The sequence below is a fragment of the Lacerta agilis genome, chromosome 9, assembly GCF_009819535.1.
Source record: "Lacerta agilis isolate rLacAgi1 chromosome 9, rLacAgi1.pri, whole genome shotgun sequence".
NCBI lineage: Eukaryota > Metazoa > Chordata > Lepidosauria > Squamata > Lacertidae > Lacerta > Lacerta agilis.
In genome coordinates this window covers 44,496,050-44,515,688 of record NC_046320.1, presented here as the reverse complement: position 1 = coordinate 44,515,688, position 19,639 = coordinate 44,496,050, and positions in this window count along the sequence as shown.

The window sequence follows — 19,639 nt, the reverse complement described above, 5'->3', positions numbered from 1 at the left end:
AAGCGCCAAACTTAATCAGTTCTGGAAGTCCGTTTGACTTCCGAAATACAAGGCGCAGCTTCTGATTGGTGCAGGTGCACTGGAAACAATAGCCAACAACCACATCGGACGTTCAGCTTCCAAAAAACGTTCAAAAACCAGAACACTTACTTCCAGGTTTTCAGCGTTTGAGAACCAAGGCGTTTGAGTACCAAGGTACCACTGTATATCTCACCATGAAATTTTGATGAAATCTTAGTCCAGGGCCTCTTATCTACACTAAAGTAAAAGTGGCAGATTGGAGGACGCAGTGTTCCAGGTTCAGTGCTGCTTAAGTATATTATCTTCTATGCCAGTCCCAAAGTAGCTCACAAGCATTATTCCACAGTGAATCAAGAGTCTGAGTTCTCACTTTGTCATATGTCCCCAATACAGTTATTTGCCTGAAATTTTGATTCACTATATGTTGATGAAATATTCTGGCTCCCCAGAAGCCAATGATTTCAAAGGAGACAGATCATATATTGTGTTTGCAATAGACATGCAGTTCTTAAACTCGTGTGTGCTTAAATCCACTCTACATGTTACTCTTGTCACAAGTAATAGCACAAAAAATATTATCCCTGTGTCAAGGCCTCCCTCTCCTGGTCTGAATGTGGAGGCCAATATTATACACTGAATAAGATTTTTGTGTGTGTGTGTGAGAACAGAAATCACACAGTGAATATGCTGATTCCCATCATTAGCGGCCAGAGATGTGGAATGGGGACAGGGATATACATTACATTGTGCCTGCAAGCCATATAGCAAGAGGTTGTAAATGTTTGACTGGGAAAAGGGAAAACTCACCGTGGCCCCATGGCAAGAGTAACATGTAAATCAGCTCAAAGACCAGGCTTTAGAATAAAGAAATAATATAAACATAGTTCTAACCATCTGGTTATATATGTTCTAACTTTCACATTCTCCATGGGCAATTCAAAACATATTCATTTGTTTTTCATTCATAATACTTGGTATTCCCCTAAGAGCCAACAAGAGCAGAGAAGCCTTATGAAATATATGGGAAAAGATGCCAAAAATTGAGTGCCGGGTGGAAATATATGGGAAATGTAATGCTGACAAAGCTCTGTTGATCGTAAGTTCTTTCCTTTTCTTTTCAGAAGCTATGGGTGGTCCTCTTTTTTCAAAAGGAGTTTAGCCACAGTGTGGCTTAAGTGGCAAATATAAAATCAAATATCTACCATTAGGTGTGAAAGGGCTGAGACACTCCCAGTGCCATTGGCCCTGTGCAGAATTTGCAGCTCAAGCAAGATTTCTCATCTCACACCTCCTTTGTTCAGCCTCATCACCTTCCTTGAAACAGCCTTGGCATTAAGGAAAACGATTCCCTGCTTACAATAAGTGTTTTAGGCATATCTGAACCACCTCACAAAGTGTGCAGTCCGGATATATCACTTCAAGAACTCACACTGAGTCTGCTGCACTTTCTCAACCAAGGCCTGCTGAGGTAGGAAGTGGGGATTACAACCAAGCATCAACATGTATGCAAAAGAAAGTAATGATGTAATAAGACCACAGCCACCAAATTTCTCTGTCAAATCCTAGGAATATCAGGCATGTCAGCATACAGTCTGTCTGTTAATTATTCAAATTACAGTGTGTGTGTGTGTGTGTGTGTGTGTGTGTGTGTGTGTGTGTATGACTATGACTGAGAAGCAGTTTTGAGGGCAAAGGGATGAACAGGGGTTTTAGTGGAGAAAGCAATTGTCCCCATCCAGACATTGCTGCAGAAGCAGACATGCCAAAATATACATGAAGCTCTTCAGCCTACCAGAACTTTCTCACCTGTTTCCCTGGTTGCTGTAGCCCTCCTTCATTTGTGTGACCTGAACTATACTAATCCATTGATAGAAGTTATTTTGTATATACAGCAGCTGTTTATGCACCAATGGGTGCACACTGATGCCTGGTTTCATCAACTGTGAATAGTCACAGAAAAGGGAGGTCTGCTGGGCACTGCTGTGAACAAAGGGTTAAACTATAGAGAGTATTAAAAATGTGTGTGTGCATTTAATTCCCCCCCCCCTTCACTTTCAAAGTAAGTGTCCTGGGACAGAAGCTACCATTGATTCCAATGGGCACTTTCATTTTGGGGGAAATAATAGTTGTGATGTGTGATCTGCACCAGTTCAACAGGAGAGGGTGGAAGAAAAAAATCATATTTGCATGCCACAGGCATCATATTGAATGGGATCCTCCTGGGTTTCGGTTTTTTAAGTAAAAAGCAAGACACATTTAACATACTGCATAGATTGGCCTACAGAGACACAGAGGAAAGACTAAAATTGATGTTGCTTCCAGACAGCTTGTTCATTGAACATTTATCATTATTTGCTTGTGCGGAAGTTGCAGCAAACAAATGTTGTCCCACACTTTCTAGTTCATCTTCCCTTATTGCAAAAGTCTGATTGGGAGGGGTGGAAGCAAGTTTGTTGTGCAAGAACCCCAAATCAGCTTTAATTAATTGTCCAACCTGAATTTGCCAGTATGAGTGAATGCCACCTAAAAATAGCAACAATTTGGAAGCGTCCTTAGATAGCAACACATAGGAAGTGACTCAGCACAACAGGAAAAAAAAATGAGGCGGGGGCAGGGCTTCCAGATATCCTTTTTATTGCACAAGTGTGATGATTTGTGCTCATGATGCTATTGGGGCTGTCATACACAATCCTGCTTTATATACTATATACTGTATGCTGCCTCATTTCCAACCAGTACATATCCTGTAATTTCCTGCTGAAATTTTGTAACTTTGTATCCTGTAAATGTTCTGATTTGTTTTTCTGATGCTTTTGTTTCGCTACAGTCCCTCTAGACAGCAATACTGCCATAGCATTGGGGAAGCATCACAGAAGAAACTAAAGCAGAATAAATCCAGCTCCAATGCCCTGGTATCTTGTCAACAGCATGTTGTGGAATACACCCACAATAAAACATCAGTATAGAGGGGCCCAGAGAGTGCAGGAGGGACACAGGAGAGGGGGTTAAGCAAACATTTTTCTTGCTTGACTGTCAGCAAGTACCTTGGGCGATCAGTCAGCATTGAAAACACCTGCTGCTCCAGCTACGTGTGCCCCACCTAGGTGTGCACACAAATACATATATACACAAACCATAGCTGTCAACTTTTCCCTTTTCTTGCGAGGAATCCTATTCGGAATAAGGGAATTTCCCTTTAAAAAAGGAAAAAGTTGACAGCTATGACACAAACACATATGTGTATGTGTGTATACATACATATATATTTGCAAGAAGCAAATATATATGTATTTTTCTAGAGTCTTTTAAAAAGTTATGTTTCATTGCGTAGCTATTGTATGCCCAATGGACCTGTTACTGATGAAACCAGTGCAATAAAGAACCACAATGTGGACTACAGCTCTTATCAACCCCAGCCAACATGGTCAGTGAAGGCTGCTGTATGGTTTTTTTTTTTTACACCACATCTGCTTTGTTCTACACTTCTTCTGAAATCACAAGTTTCTTTTTTTTTTTTTTTAATTTTTTTTTTAAATAAACTTTATTGCTTATTAAAAATATTCTTACATGTATGAATGGATAAATACAGAAAAACAAAACAGAACAAAAACAAAACTAACATATATCTACATTCATACATATCTGCATTCAAAGTCAAAAAAGTAAAGAACAAAGACAGAGAAAATAAGAGAAAAAAGAAAAAGAAAAAAGAAAGAATAAGAAAAAGGAAGGAGGAGAACGAAATCAAAAGATATCCAATTATCATACATAAATTAAACTTCAACAATACTTCCACTGTTTTAACAACGCTTCATTTTCCAAATAAGTAGCCTTATTATATCTGTCATTCATATTATTCCTCAAGTTTTACAAATCTTCCGATCATCACTTTACTGACTTTAATTCCTTTCATTGTTCTAAACACAACCAATATCTTCTACTCGTATCTTGTTTCCCCAAATATTCATTAATATATTTCCATTGATTTTTAATTGTTTCTTTAGAAGTACCTCTGATATAGTTCGTCAGCTTCGCCAGTTCCAGATATTCTACTACTTTACTGAGCCATTCGTCCTTTGATGGTAACTGATCACCTTTCCAATATTTGGCCACAAGCGTTCTTGCAGCAGTTGTCACATAAAGAAAGATGTTTATTCTATCCCTTGGTATTTCCTTGGTTAGAATTCCCAATAAGTATAGCTCTGGTTTTTTACTATACGATATTTTAATCAGCTTTTGCACCTCTTCATGAATCATTTTCCAAAATTCTTTAATTTTGGGGCAAGTCCACCACATATGGAACAGCGTCCCGATCTGATCTCTACATCTCCAACACTTGTTGTTCCTGGATTTACTGATCTTGGCTGCTCTTTCTGGTGTTAAATACCATCTGTGGTGTACCTTCATGAGATTTTCTTTTATTTGGTAAGAGGCCGTGAAGTTAATGTTTTTCATCCAAAGTTGCTTCCAATTATCATATTCAATTTCGTGCCCAATATCTTTTTCCCATTTTATCATATTACTATTTTTTATATGTGAAATCGACTGTTCACCTTTTATTATTTTGTATACTTTGGATAACACTTTTTGTTTACAAATAATTATTTCATCTATTTTTGTTACTTTATTTTCAAAACCTCTGTTTTTTAAGTCCGTTTGGAATACCGCTCTCAGCTGGAGATATTCCAGCCAGCTTATTCCTAAAGGTCTTAAATCTGCATAGTTCCTTAATTTCGGGTTTTCTTTCAATTCTTCCACTAATTCTTTATATGTGGGCCAACTTCTTTTAATCGTATTTTTAAAGCTTGAGGTCGCCTCTACCGGTGAGATGCACCAAGGTGTTTTTTGCATCATTTTTGGTTTAATCCTTTCCCAAATTTCAAGCAGGGCTTTTCTTACCAAATGATTATTAAACCTCCTGTGCAGTTTTAATTTCTCATAGAAAAGGTACCCATGCCAACCGTAGAGCTTGTCCCACCCTTCCAATTCTAATATTTCTTTATTTTCTAGTGTGATCCAATCCTTGATCCAGATCCACCCTGCTGCATCATAGTAGGTTGTTAGATCCGGAACCCCGAAGCCGCCTACTTCCTTCTCGCTCAACATAATTTCTTGTTTTATTCTCGCTTTTTTTCCCTGCCAAATAAAGTCCGCCAGATCTTTTTGGCAATTCTTTAAATACTTCGTCCCAATAATCACCGGTGCTGTTTGAAAGAGGAAAAGGATTTTTGGGAGTATCATCATTTTTATCATTGATACCCGCCCTAGCAAGGATAAATTTAATTTCTGCCATTTTTTGAGTGTTTCTTTAACATCTTTCCAGAGTTTGATATAATTATCCTTAAATAAATTTGTGTTTTTATTGGAAATCCACAAGCCTAGATATTTAGCTTTGGCTTCAATTTTTAGTCCCGTGGCTTCCTCCAATCTTTTCTTCTCCGCCTCCCCCATGTTTTTTGTTAATAATTTGGATTTTTCTTTATTTAGCTTGAAACCCGAATTCTTCCCAAATTCATTAATTTTCTCCAGTACTTCTTGTAAGCTTTCTATAGGAGATTCCACTGTAATAATTATATCATCCGCATATGCTTTCACCTTGTAATTTTGGTTTCCCACTTTTATCCCTTCAATTTCCCTATCCTCTCTTAATGTATTTAGGAGAATTTCTAGAGTTGTAATAAAAAGCAATGGGGAGAGAGGGCAACCTTGCCTGACGCCTCTCTCAATTTCAAAACCTTCTGATAGCTCATTATTTATAATTAGTCTTGCATTTTGTTTGCTGTATATACTCTTGATTCCATTCAGAAATTTTCCACCGACTTTCCACTTCTCCAAATTTTTCAACATAAAATTCCAAGAAATACTATCAAAGGCTTTCTCAGCGTCCACCAGCAGCATTGCGATTTTTTTGCTAGGGTTTAATTCTGCATATCCCCATAGATTGATTATTGTTCTGGTGTTGTCTTTGATTTGTCTCTCAGGGAGGAAGCCCACTTGATCTTTACCTATCACTCTTGTTAGTACCCTTTTAAGTCTGTTTGCCAACACCCCAGTAAATATTTTGTAGTCTATATTTAGCAACGATATCGGTCTAAAATTTTTTGCTAATTTCAAATCTGCACTTTGTTTAGGGATTAATGTTATCAGGGCTTCCTGCCAGGAATTGGGAATTTTCTTTTTTTCCAAGATCTCATCCATTATAACCTTTAACTTTGGTGTTACTATCTCTTTAAATCTTTTATAATATATTGCCGGGATTCCATCCGGACCAGGGGATTTTCCTATTTTCATTTTATTTATTACCTCCTCAATCTCTTCTGTTTTAATTTCCGCATTTAACATACTGTTTTCCTCATCTTTAATTTCTGGCAGTTCTTTCCCACTTAAGTAATTTTGCATTTCCCTTTCCTCCTCCCCTTTATCTTGGTATAGATTTTTATAATATCTCCAAAATCTTGCCTTAATTTGCTCTGGATCCGTTAACTCCACCTCTCCATCCATAATTTTGTTTATCACTCTGTTTGCCTGTCTTTCTTTGGCTAACCATGATAACATTCTCCCAGGTTTGTTTGCCTGTTCGAAGTATCTTTGTTTTGTCCAGAGGATCTTCCTTTCTACCTCTTTATTAATCATATCCGAAAGATGTGATTGCAGATTCCTGATGCTTAATCTTAATTCCTCACACTTCGGGTTTTTGACCAATTCCAATTCCTTATCTCTTATTTGTTTATTCATTTCTATAAAGTTGTTATTCTTCTCCTTCTTTATTTCCTTCATCTGTTGAATCCCAAATCCCCTCATGTATGCTTTACTGGTATCCCAAATCATCATATTGTCCGTTATTTGATTTTCATTTAATACAAAGAATTCCCTTAATGTCTCTTTTGCTTTTTTTACTCTTGCTTCCTCCCTCCACAGTTCTTCATTCATCCTCCATCTCCCGCTTGTGCCTTTCCTAAATTTCATCTCTATCGACACTGGATTATGATCGGAGATGGATTTATTTAAAATTTCCGTTCTTTCCACATTTAGCATTAATTTTTTCGAGGCCCAAATGGCATCAATCCTCCCTCCAGATTTATGTGCTTCCGAATAGTGGGTGATATCTTTAGCATTAGGGTTTTTAGTTCTCCAGGTATCGTATAAATTTAGGTTGGTGACCAAATTAAAGAAAGATAACGGGAGTTTGCCAGAGTTGGATGGTTTCTCCCTGTCCGTTCTATCCAGGTCGTTAGAGATCACACCGTTCTGATCTCCCATAAATATTATATCTTCCCCTACAAAATCCCAGAGCTTTTCTTCTAAGTTCCTGTAGAACTCCTCTTTCTTATTATTGGGAGCATAGAAACCAACCAAAACAATTTTTCCAACTTCAGATTGTATTTCCACAATTAATATTCTCCCTTCCTCATCTTTAAATAATAATTGAGGCTGTAGCCCTGGGTTGATGTACATTACTACGCCCCTTTTTTTCTCTTCCCCCGCTGCTATAAATTCCTTTCCCAGTCTTACATTCTTTAGCACCCTTGTATGAATTTGGGAGATATGAGTTTCCTGTAGACAGATGATGTCCCATTTTCTTTTTTTCAATATGCATTCTACCCTGTTCCTCTTTAGCTTACTATTTAAACCGTTTACATTCCATGAGATACATTTCAGCATCATAACTTTAATTCTATCTTTATTCTCCTTTAATGTAAATTAATAGGGGAAACCCAAAAAAGAAGAGAAGGAAAAAAAAAAAAACCAATCGAAATAATAATAGAGAAGAAGAGAAAAAAGAGAAAGAAAAAAGCACACAAAACAATGCAAAGTCCCAGACGCCCTAAGTGCAAAAGGGCGACGTCAGTTTAAAAATACACTTTCCCTGGTTCAGTTGCAGTTCGACAAAGTCCGTGGGAGGTCAGGGTGAATTTGGTCCTCTGTTGTTCTAGCCGACCTTCCTCTTGTTATTTCAGTCGTTTTGAATGTTCTTTTCTGGTCGTTTCTCGCCACCCAGTTCCTCCCAATACTTCCTCCAGAAGATTTCAGTATCGTCCACGGATTTGAAAAGTCTTCTTCTTTCCTTAAATGTGAACGAGAGCCCTTCAGGGAACTCCCACCTGAACAAAATTCCATTTTTCCTCAATGCCGATGTTATAAACTTATAGTTCTCCCTCTTTTTAAGCAGACGGGTCGGAATTTCTTTCATAATTTCTATCATATTTCCATATATTTGAAGTGGTTCTACTCTTCCTTTTAACAAAAGCTTATCTCGCAACAGCCTTGAGTTTAAGAAAATGAGGCAGTCCCCTGGACCTTTCCTGATTTTGGTCTTATTCACTCTTATTCTGAATATTTTTTCTATGTCCAATAGCAGCTCCTCCTCTGCAACTTTCAGCCATTCCGCTATTGCTTTTATTATTATACTTGAGATGTCTTCGTCTCGATTTTCTTTGATACCCCTCAGGCGAAGAATCATCTCCTTCTGCCTCATCTCTAGGACAGCTAAAGCATCCAAAGTTTCTTCTTGTATCCTCTTTAATTCCTCTAATTCCATTCTATCTTTTTCCTGATATCTTTTAATTTCCTTTTGCTCTGACTGTGTCTTTTTGATGTTCTCTTCTTGTTTTTGCAGCTTCTCTTTAACCTCTTGCACTGTTGCGTCTAATTCCGTCTGTTTAGCTGTCATTTGATTTACTTGGCCAGATAGTTCCAGGATTAGGCTTGAATTTTTCTCAATTTTACTTCCCATTAGTTCCATCTTTCCGTCTAACGTTTTGATGTTCCCATCTAACGTTGTTAATTTGTCGCCTATATTTTTTTCCATTCTCTCCATCATTGCCATTAGCTCTTTCATCTCCATACTGGTTTCGTTTTCTATAATTGAAGACCTACGTTGATGGCTCAAAGCTGCTGCGTAGCTACTGGATGTTATTCCTTTTTTAGTTCCCATTAGAGTGTTGCCACAAGTTATATTCTTTCAATTTCTTTTATTTTAACTTTATGTAATTTGTTTTGCTTCACAGTCCCGTTTCCTTCCTTTTATAGGGAGTTCCCTTTAGGAATATTACTTAGCAGCTGTCCATGCCACTCTTCGTTTTCCTAAATTTAGCTCCCCCTGTGTTTCTCAGGTCAGCCACTAGGTGGTGTAAGTTCCAATAATTTCTTTTTCCTTCTGTAGTTCCGTTTGTGGCCGCTAGAGGTCGAACTCCTCTCTCTCTTGCCTCTCCTCCTCTCTCCCTTACAGTCTGTTCCGGCACCTTTTTATCTTCTCCTTCCGCCTTCCCGCTTGTCCTGCAATGGCGGTCTTTCCGCTGACTCAGCTTTCCCGAAAAATTCTGGAGTTTGGTGAGATTGCTTTTATTCCTCTTTTCTCAGGGTAAAAAAGCTTAAATCTGTATATTTACACGCTCTTCGCCTCCCGCTCCCCCTTAGCGGTTTCTTTCTCTCTCTTTCTCGTGCGTGCTCTGATGACTTTTGTTTATATCGTCCCAATACTATTAAGTCCAAAGGGGGTGATTACGATACTTTCGCTAAATCTGAGTTGTTTATATGACAAGTATTTCGCGTTGTACCACAGCCCCCCTAGCTATTTCTGTCCGTTTCTGCCGTGTAGAATCTCAACGTCTCCCCCCTCCTTTATCGCCCCTTTGTTCCGGAGCAGTATTATTGTAAATTAGTTCTTCTATATTCTGGGGGGTTTGTCCTTTTGCAGTCTATATTTAAATGGGGGAGTTCGGCGTCGCTTTGCCGAGAATTGGGGCGTGTGTGTTGCGGAGGGGTTTATGCCCGTTTGCACGGAGGTCCTCCCAATCGATATTTTCGTACCCGTTCAAAGTTTGTTTTCTTGGGCGGGAGACCCCAAATCGTGCCGCCGTGGGCTTCTGCCCCCAGGATCCCCCCCTGGGGTCGGTTGACTCACGCTTCGTCGCCCGTTTTCGCCTCCTACAACACCGGTCCGCCTCGAGAAAGCAGGAGCGCGGATCCCCACCCGGCACTAAGCACGCCGTCCCGGAAGTCGTGAAATCACGAGTTTCAAGTTGTTTGGAAGAACTTGTTGTTAAGCAAAAGTTGCCAGTCTTGTGGGTTTCCTGTGGAACTGGAATAGGCTTTTTTTGCAACAGCTGTGGTAAATTTTCACGAGCCATGGATGACCATTTTGAGCTGTTCTTGACGTTTACCAAAAGAAATAAAATTTAAAAATTGGCTGTCTCAAAGGGCAGTGGTTTCTGTTGAGCAAAGACCCAGGAATGGAGAGATGATACACTGCATTTTTCGATTAAATGAGGACACCAACTTTATTAATTATTAACAGAACATGAAATAAGCTAAACTTTCATCTTAATTTGTATTAGTTCCTTCCCTGCCATTTCTGGCAGTATCTAATCATAGAATCCTCGTGGGATGAGCTGAGGATGGAGACCCTTTGCGCTCCTTGTTTCCATATCTGGGTAATTCTGCCATGGAACAGCATCCAGTTCTCCTCCTAGCTTTCTACATCCCACACTTCAGAAACTTGCTGAGGGAAGCCAGGCTGAGCCACATCCACCTCTCCAGCTTCTGCCTTGGAAAAGTGAAATGGCCCAATGAGGGTTTTGGTATAGCCCTGAGAAGCCGGCTTAGGGGAAATTCCTCCCCTCATACTGCCCTTAATTTGCTCTGATGCTGCAAGCTGTCAGCTACTTAAAGGACCTTACAACCAGATTAAAATGCAACCAAACCCAGCTCCCAATGTTACATTGCAGAATAGGCAAACAAAGATAGCTATTTTGCACCTGATCCAGCAGGCATCTGGCTAACTTACCTTGTAATAATGGGAACTGATGCAGCGAATGGCTGACCCAGTCGTAACTTGCAAAGTTAAGAAGGTTGCAATCCTAGTTCAAAATGGCTACCTAAAGATCCAGTAGCTAATAAAAATAAATAAAACGTAATTAAATCAGCTGCTGCAAAGCCATTCTCTTCCTGTGAAGCAGAGAGGGGGTTAAGAATTACATTTGCAAATGGAAATGTCACTGGTTGTGAGGAATGAGTGCAGAACAATCCAATTGTGGACAAATTGCTACAAAAGAGGGAGGAGTGGTGATTTACGCGTAGCCTGCAGGGCAAGCTGAAAAGAAGAAAGACTTTCCATCGGTCTTTGGTGAAAAGTTCCACAAGGAGGGACATACCAATGATCGCGGTGATGGAAGAAAATTACAGACCAGTAATTGCTGGTGTCTTGGGGTGGAACACTGCTTAATTCAGAGCTAAAGACAGGATTTCAAGCCCCCAATATGATCCCACTGTTACACTTGGCCATAATGAGACCTGCTTCTTCAGAATATAATGAGGGGTTTTGCGGAGGGGGGGCAGCTGGGACACATCCGACAACCTTAGCAAACAAGGGAAATGTTAACATCCAACATGAAACAACCTTCCAACATAAAATGAAAGAAAATGTGTATTGTAGGGAGGCAGGAATCCCACTAGTGATAATTTAGGCAATTTTAAGTTATTTTCAGGTACCTGTGGTTATTAAATTTAATTTCCTTTGGCAATCATGTCTAGCTCCCTCAATAAAAGCTTCTGAAAAAGACTCCTGTGTCAAAGTGTTTTGATATTTTAGTGAGGAGTCAATAGTTCTTTTGGCTCCACTAAAGCAGCATTTCGGGATTATCCTATTGGGAATTCCACAGCGTTACATATATTCCTGGATCACATGACCATTATATTCACAAGAAATACAGCTTTGAGAACTGCAACAGTATAACAGTGAATTAGTGGGTTCTTGCAATGCCATCCTTAACCTAATATTGAGGAGAAATGATGTCATGGTCCTTTAAGGTTACCTTCTTAGTATAAGTGCAAATTTTAGGATGACATGTAAGGTATTGGTTAATGTACTGAAGTCACCACAACATGGCTTTTGTGTATGGAGGGGCTGCCCATCTGAATACTATCCTTATGACAACTCAGAATGAAGTATTCACACTGTTATTTAAATGACCATCAAAACGCAAGAGAAGCAGGCCAAAGGGCCATCTACTCTCTTTTACAACCAGATGCCTGTGGGAAGCCCAGAAGCAGAACATGAAGGCAATAGCATGACTATTTGGAGGCATGCTGAAATATTCTCCCATTACATTCACACCATATCAAAGAGTAATCTGGAATGCAGGGATGAAGGACATGTCAATTTCCAGTTCTCTCAGTTTCTCAAATTTCCAAACTTAAATTTCTAGCTTTGATTCCTGCACCACTGGAGTCCATTTGCTGGAACAGGGGGAACTGCAAGCTGCTCAGATGGGGACACCTCAGTATTCTTATGCTCTTGAGGAGTAGGTGATATGAGACAACCCATCCTGTGTCACTGCTTGCAATACAGATAAGACACCTTCCCTCATTCTGGGCAAGCTGTTGCTGAAGGTTTGTGTGTGTGTTTGGATCCAGACAACCTGCTGTCTAACTAACCATAACCTGCCTTTCTGTTCCAAGTACTTGAGCACCTGAGAGGCAGAAAGGCAACTGCATCACTCTAAATAGTTTTAGTGAAACTGTAAAACTATGGGTGCTTCCAGAAGACTTCGTCCCAATTTGGTTGGGGAAGATTAGACCATCTTGGATTTTTAATAGGCATTCATTCTGATGTGTTTGTGAGGAGGTTGGATGGAGTTGTGACAAAACAAATGTGATCCCACACTCTCCAGTGCATTTTCCTAACACTTTCCTCATTGCAAAAATCTGAACTTTGGGGGAAGAGGAATAATTGTGCAAGACTTCCCAGTTGACTACAGCTGTGTTTTCTGAATTTGCCAGTGTGTGAATGCATCCTACACCCCAAATAATGGAGGTCTTGAAGTGCCCTCTGTAGCTTTCCTGGTGCTTCCCTGCCTTTGTTTGTTTTTTACGAATACGAGGCCTAATCACAAATGTTGAACAGGAGGTTGCATTTCGGAGGCTGGTTGCCATTGCCCTGTTTATGTGAGCCAACAGGGCAGAGTAAAAGTAAAAGTAGGGTGTTAGGATTGGTGTGGCAGACCATGCCCCTTGCCCCAGTATCCAGGCACCTGTCGGTTCTTCTGTGCAACTTGTACCCAAGTAGCTTCTTTGCAGTAGAGCTGAGGAACACATGGAGGAGGTTTGCAATCTCATAAACTGGGCTCGAATCTGTCTTTTGTACACACCTAACCAAGTGAAGTAACAGACACTCCTATTCTTCCCAAACTAGTGACTGCCAAATCTTTTTTCCCACTTACCTTTCTATTCCCCATGACTGTATTTTGGGTCTATCTGTTAGCAATTAGTAACCAGCCATTTAGTACCTGAAGAGTTGGTCAAAGTCCACATTAAATACATAACAGTAAGGTTCGATTAAGCCAAATTGTATGTTCTGCAAATGAATCAAGTGAGTCGTCTTCTGAAGGAGCTGAAGACACACTGCAGGAATCCTTTTACATAATCATTTAAACATATGTGCATGGGGAAGGGGGAAAATAATAACAACATTGTGCTCAAAATCTTCTGCAAGGAATTTCTGCTCAGCTAGTAAAACATATACAGCAATGACCACATTTATCTATAGATTCAAAAATCTAAATGGACATAGCAATTCATTATGATATATGGTTGAATTAATAATATTATTCAGTCCCTTGTAGAGATCTATTACTTTTCCTTCCAGAAACAACAGCCACTTCCAACAACTTTCTTGTCTGGTTAGGTTTGTTCTGTTGCTTTAATAACTGATATGTGAATGCCTGGTGTGTGGGAAGAAATTGGTGGGGTGGATTATGATTATTATGATTATTTATTAAATTGGTATTAAATGTCTGCATAGAAATAATATGAACATGTTTTCTCCGTCACTGTATTTCCATATTAGAAAAGGCTAAGCCTGTTGAATTTCTGCCTGCCACACAGTTCTTAAAGGCACAATAACCATGTGTTTCTCCAGTGTTAGCCCTAAGCCAAAGCCTAGGCTGTGATCCTGTACCCTCTATCCTTGACTAATTTCACAGAAATATCTTACAAGGGCACCTGCACATTTTGTCCATAACTTTCTAGGAGGGCTACAGACTTACTTAAAAGAAAAGAAAAGAAGAACAAGTCCCAAGTCTGGCCCGCTGTCTGGGGACACAAATGAAAAAGTTAACATGCATCACAGCACGTCAGCACCTGTGGCAATATAATGCCACAGGGATTAGAAATCATCCAAAAAGGTTTTTTTATAATGAAATTTGTATGGGTTACTTTTGTAGCTCTAATGATACTTTGCCCCTATGCAAGGGATGGAGTTGGGTCCAGTTTTACAGACGGAGGAGATGCTGGGGCTAGATTCTGTGTACCATGAATCAATGCAGCAGAGCATACAGCTGGATTAACAATTTGTTACCATCACAGTAGTGTAATAACAATTCCTATCATGGGTATTTGAAGGGCTCACCAGAGACTACACCCACTTGCATGATGACTTATGATTCTAGTTATGTGGTGCTGCTCCCAGTGTTCTAAGGAGCTTTTGGCTTTTAACATGGCAAGATCCTTAGTTCTGATACATCGATTAAATGATATCCAGATGAAAGCTTGTCACCTGATATGACTTCTCCCAAGCTGGACAACCGTAAAGCAAATACTTTGCAGCAATAAAAAGGGGGACACAGATCTGGAAGCATGTCAAAAAGGGACTTGATTGGGACATTAATAAAAGGAAGTGGTTGCACTGAGGGTAAGGTTAAACTTGTACAGAATTCCAAGGATCTAAATGTTCGCAAAGTGCAGAGATGATGGGAGGCTGCTAATTTAAATTATGTTTTGTTTAAAAAAAAACACCCAAATAAATGGGTTTTGCTTTACATTGTCACATAACTTGAAATATTCAGCCCATTGCCCCATTGAGATTAATTAAAACAGCAGCCTTGCCTATTGCATTGCAAATGGGTGACTTAAATGTTTTATGCAGAAAAACTTGGGATGATTAAGCTAATATTTGCTTAAAGCTGTGGGTTAATGAATGAGAACTTCTTGCTAAACTGCACCCCTCCCACATGTATGTGTGGACTTGAGATTATATATGGATCTTTCAGCAGACAAGGATTACACTCATTGCCAGTATTTTTTCATGTTTCAAGAGGTGGTTTGCTACTACTACTACTACTAGTAGTAGTAGTAGTATACCCCCCTATAACTGTAGATTTCAGGGCGGTTCACAAAGTAAGTTACAATATAAAAACACAAAATACATAATAAAAATAATTAAAACAATTCATAGAATCATAGAATCATAGAGTTGGAAGAGACCACAAGGGCCATCCAGTCCAACCCCCTGCCAAGCAGGAAACACCATCAAAGCATTCCTGACAGATGGCTGTCAAGCCTCCGCTTAAAGACCTCCAAAGAAGGAGACTCCACCACACTCCTTGGCAGCAAATTCCACTGTCGAACAGCTCTTACTGTCAGGAAGTTCTTCCTAATGTTTAGGTGGAATCTTCTTTCTTGTAGTTTGAATCCATTGCCCCATGTCCGCTTCTCTGGAGCAGCAGAAAACAACCTTTCTTCCTCCTCTATATGACATCCTTTTATATATTTGAACATGGCTATCATATCACCCCTTAACCTTCTCTTCTCCAGGCTAAACATACCCAGCTCCCTAAGCCGTTCTTCATAAGGCATCGTTTCCAGGCCTTGGACCATTTTGGTTGCCCTCAATACTAATTATAAAAACTAATAAAAAGTAGACTCCTCAACAACAGCTGCTAAACAATCCCCCAGCCCACAAATACAAAAATTCAAATTACCATATAACATTTAAAAACAATTTAAAGCAACCTCACCACCCAAATAAAACAACACCCACCCAAGTTAAACAACCCCCCCCATTAAAACAATGATTTTAACACAAAGGGGCTGACCCATGCCCTCACTCTACCCCTGAAGTGTCCCACCACACAAACACCTCCAATGTCTCTGAGTACACCAACTCCACCTTCATGTGTTTAGTACAAAGGGTCTTAAAGGGGTTTGTAGGCATGTTTGCCAGAACAGTCTATCAAGTTCCTTGTGACCAGGAACTCTGGGGAGCCAGGGCTCCCAATCACTTAGGAACATAGGAAGCTGCCTTATACTGTCAGTATTGCCTACACTGACCGGAAGTGGCTCTCCAGGGTTTTAGGCATGGGACCTTACCAGTCCTACCTGGCGATGCTAGGGATTAAACCTGGGACCTGATCTTCCAGATCCTAGTCTGATACTCTAACCACTACACTACATTTGCTTTCATACACATTTGCATTTTGTGTGCATCTTATTCCAACCGAGAAAATTCTGTAGTGCCAGTTATAGGTAGAATACAAGCATTCTGCATCCTGTGCTCATCTTTCTTTCCCACGCTCTGTGTGTCCCACAAGCTCGTTAATCCTATTATAGACAGCGCTGATGTAAATGTGAAAACCACCTACATCCCTTCAAACAGAAAAGTACTCTTTGTCAAGTCTCATAACTTAGAATATTGCAGCAACACCTTGTCTCAGCACAAAGCAACACTCAAAAAAAAATTTTTTACACAGCTGGTGGTCCCCAAATGCCAAAGGTGAACAATGCAACGTACAGCCTGCATGGGCTCTCCAACAGTCTTCGGACTCAGATTTCAAAACATATGGGGCTAATTTCAAAGCTGTGGTCAATCCCTGAATCAGTAAGAAAAGAATGAATCATTTTAAATGATGCCTTTAAGCAGCACAATGTAAGAAACTATCAAACTACCCCCAGGTTCTGTTGCTGAGGTAAGAGGAAGACTCATGGTGGGCCAATAAAACCTGAAAGTAACATTCCTTTAGGTGAAATGGGCTCTCCTTCTGGTTAAGTTGACGTCTTTCTCTGGGTGCAATCAAAAGCCTTTTAAAAAGGCCTAAAACCCTCTGAGTTTTTATTAAGGACAGCCTATCAACAAGGAAGTTCAACAACATCTGCAGTGCCACGGGTTACCTGCCCCTCCTGTAGAAGCATTTCTGTATGACAAGATATACATTTTTGTGTATCTTGTTCAAGGCTTTGTCTCCACTGGGGCTGTGTACAGTACTATACACTTGAAGCACATTTGAAGCACATTTCCTCCCTCCCTCAAAGAATTCTAGTTGTTGTAGTTTGTCAAGGATTGCTGAGAATTGTAACTCTGTAAGGAGTTGAATTCTTTTATCAGGGAACTGTGTTTCAATGTGCTTTAAAGACATAAAGCAAATAAAGCCTAACACTATGAAGATGTAAGGCGCATAAATATATGTTTTTGTTATTCTGAATCAGAGCCCTGTGTCCTACATGGAATGCTATTGTGAAATGTTGGTATGCCACATGCTGTTTTGTTTTGTTTTGTTGTTGTTTTTTAATTGGAAGCTTATTTTTAAAGCAGATCCCAATATTTCCACTGCATCTTTCAACATTAAACTCATTACTTTAAATGTTCAACTCATTACACCTTTAAATGTTAAACTCATTGTTGTCATCGACAAAAACAAACCCAGCTCTCCATCTGCACGTCGTCCATTTGGAACCATTTCAGGATAAGGAGAATGATAATTTGGATATAATCTATTCTATCTTCTTTCAACCTTGGTATCATCCTTTCGCTTTTGGGTCACAATACAAATAGAGGCAGAATAACAAGGAGAAATGTACAAAAGAAACATTTGTACGTGAATGTCAAGCCACCCTTTGAAAGTGGAAAATGTTGTGGTACCAGTGCCAACCTGAATAACTGCCCTGAAAAAATAAAATAAAGTAACAGCAGCAAATCAAAACCAAAAGAAGACCCAGAAGTTGGAGATCTTTTCCAGGAAAAAAAATGAATTCAGCCTGCAACATGAAAAGTTGTGCAAGGCATTTGATTTTTTTTTAAGGAGCATAGTTATGGGAAGTAACTTGGGAGGGGTTGCAAATAATGTCTGATAGGAGTATACAGAAATGGGGGCAGTAAATAGAATCACAGAATCATAGAATTGTAGAGCTGGAAGGGACCCTAAGGATCCTCTAGTCCAACCACCTGCAATGTAGGAATAGGCAGTTGTGTCATATGGGGATTGAACCTGCATCCTCTATACTCTAACCAACTGAACTATAATAATCCAGGATGGTTCAGCCACAGTTGTGGGTTGCAGTATAATTGTATAACTTAATTCTATGTAATTGCACAAACCAGCCCCAAACTTCTCCCCATGGTAATTACTTATAATGAAGTAAGGAAAGTCTAAAGATGGAGTGATGAAAATTCCACTGACTGAGGGCATAGCTCATTGGTGGTAGACCGAATGGCTTTGTGAGCAGACGGTCCCAAGTTCAATCCTTGGCATCTCCAGTTACATCAACAGGTAGCAGGTGATGGGAGAGACCTCTGCCTGGGATATGGGTGATACCAGTAAGAGTAGACAATACTGGGATTGACAGACAAATAATCTGACCAAGTATAAAGCAGCTTCCTTTGTGTATATAATCCAGATGTGTGCAATCATTGGTAGAAATTTAAAGAGGGGAACAGTATTCAAGAGCAAACAATCAGGTAGTTGTTTTCAGCACAGAACCAAATGCTGTGAACTAGTGCTGCCCACCAACTACAGGAAAGCTAAATTACAGCACAGACATACCCCAAGTGGCACTAAATGCAAACATGTTTCTAAATAGCTCAGTAGTGCTTTTGCCAATAGCTAAGCCATTTCCTTTTGTTACACTTGTTCCTCTAATGTTAAATATTTTCATGGAGTAAAGGGATTCCGTGTCTTGATAACAAGCTACAAGCACAATATCCAGAACTAATCTCCATATAAAACCCTAAATAAATAACAATTTCCAAAAGAGAACACTATGTAGACTAAAAACTTTGTGCAGTATGCCGGACTGCAAGTTTAAAGGACGAGTCGAAGTAAGAAATCAGCACATAAAGAGTTATATCTCCTTGTGATTTGTGCATGATTGAAATGCAAGTTAACGTAAAGCATCTGTTGTCCTAGAGATTTCTGAGTATTATTCTATCTTCAGTGATGGCAAGGCATTCTTAGTATCAGGAAAAGTATAGAGTTGAGCCAGTGGGAAGGATTGCTGACTCTGTTTTCTATAAACAATAGGGGGAACATGAATTGCTGCAGGCTCTGGTTTCTTTTCTGTCCTTTCATGCTACTCTACAGCTTTTCTCAAATAAATACACTGCCCGCTGCAGAAGAACAGCCAGTTGGCAGTGCTATTTTGAAACCTATCCACCGACTACCTTGTAATCATTTCAATCCAGCTGGAAAGATGGCTATTTCCTTTGGCTACTTCTGAAACGTGACCACTCATACAGCCCTTTGGGGCTCGTCTTGGAAGGCTCGAGCTGTGTCCCACTCTCTGAGGTTCTCCTAGGAGGCGCAGCCCATAATTTGTTGAGCTAACTGGACCCCAGCAGGAGTTCGGAGTGGTACTGCCAACTGAAAGCTAATTAGGGGTAGCTGAGACTGGCAACGGTCTTGACCCAAAGCCAGCACAGAGAGCTCTCGCAAAATAAAAGAATCTGAAATGAAGTAGACTGACTTGGTGATCCCCCAGTCTACAAACATCTGAGATTTCTTGTTTCTTCCACACTGTATTCTATTCTTAACTACCACTTGCTCATTTGCTTGAGATCAGAGGTGGGGAA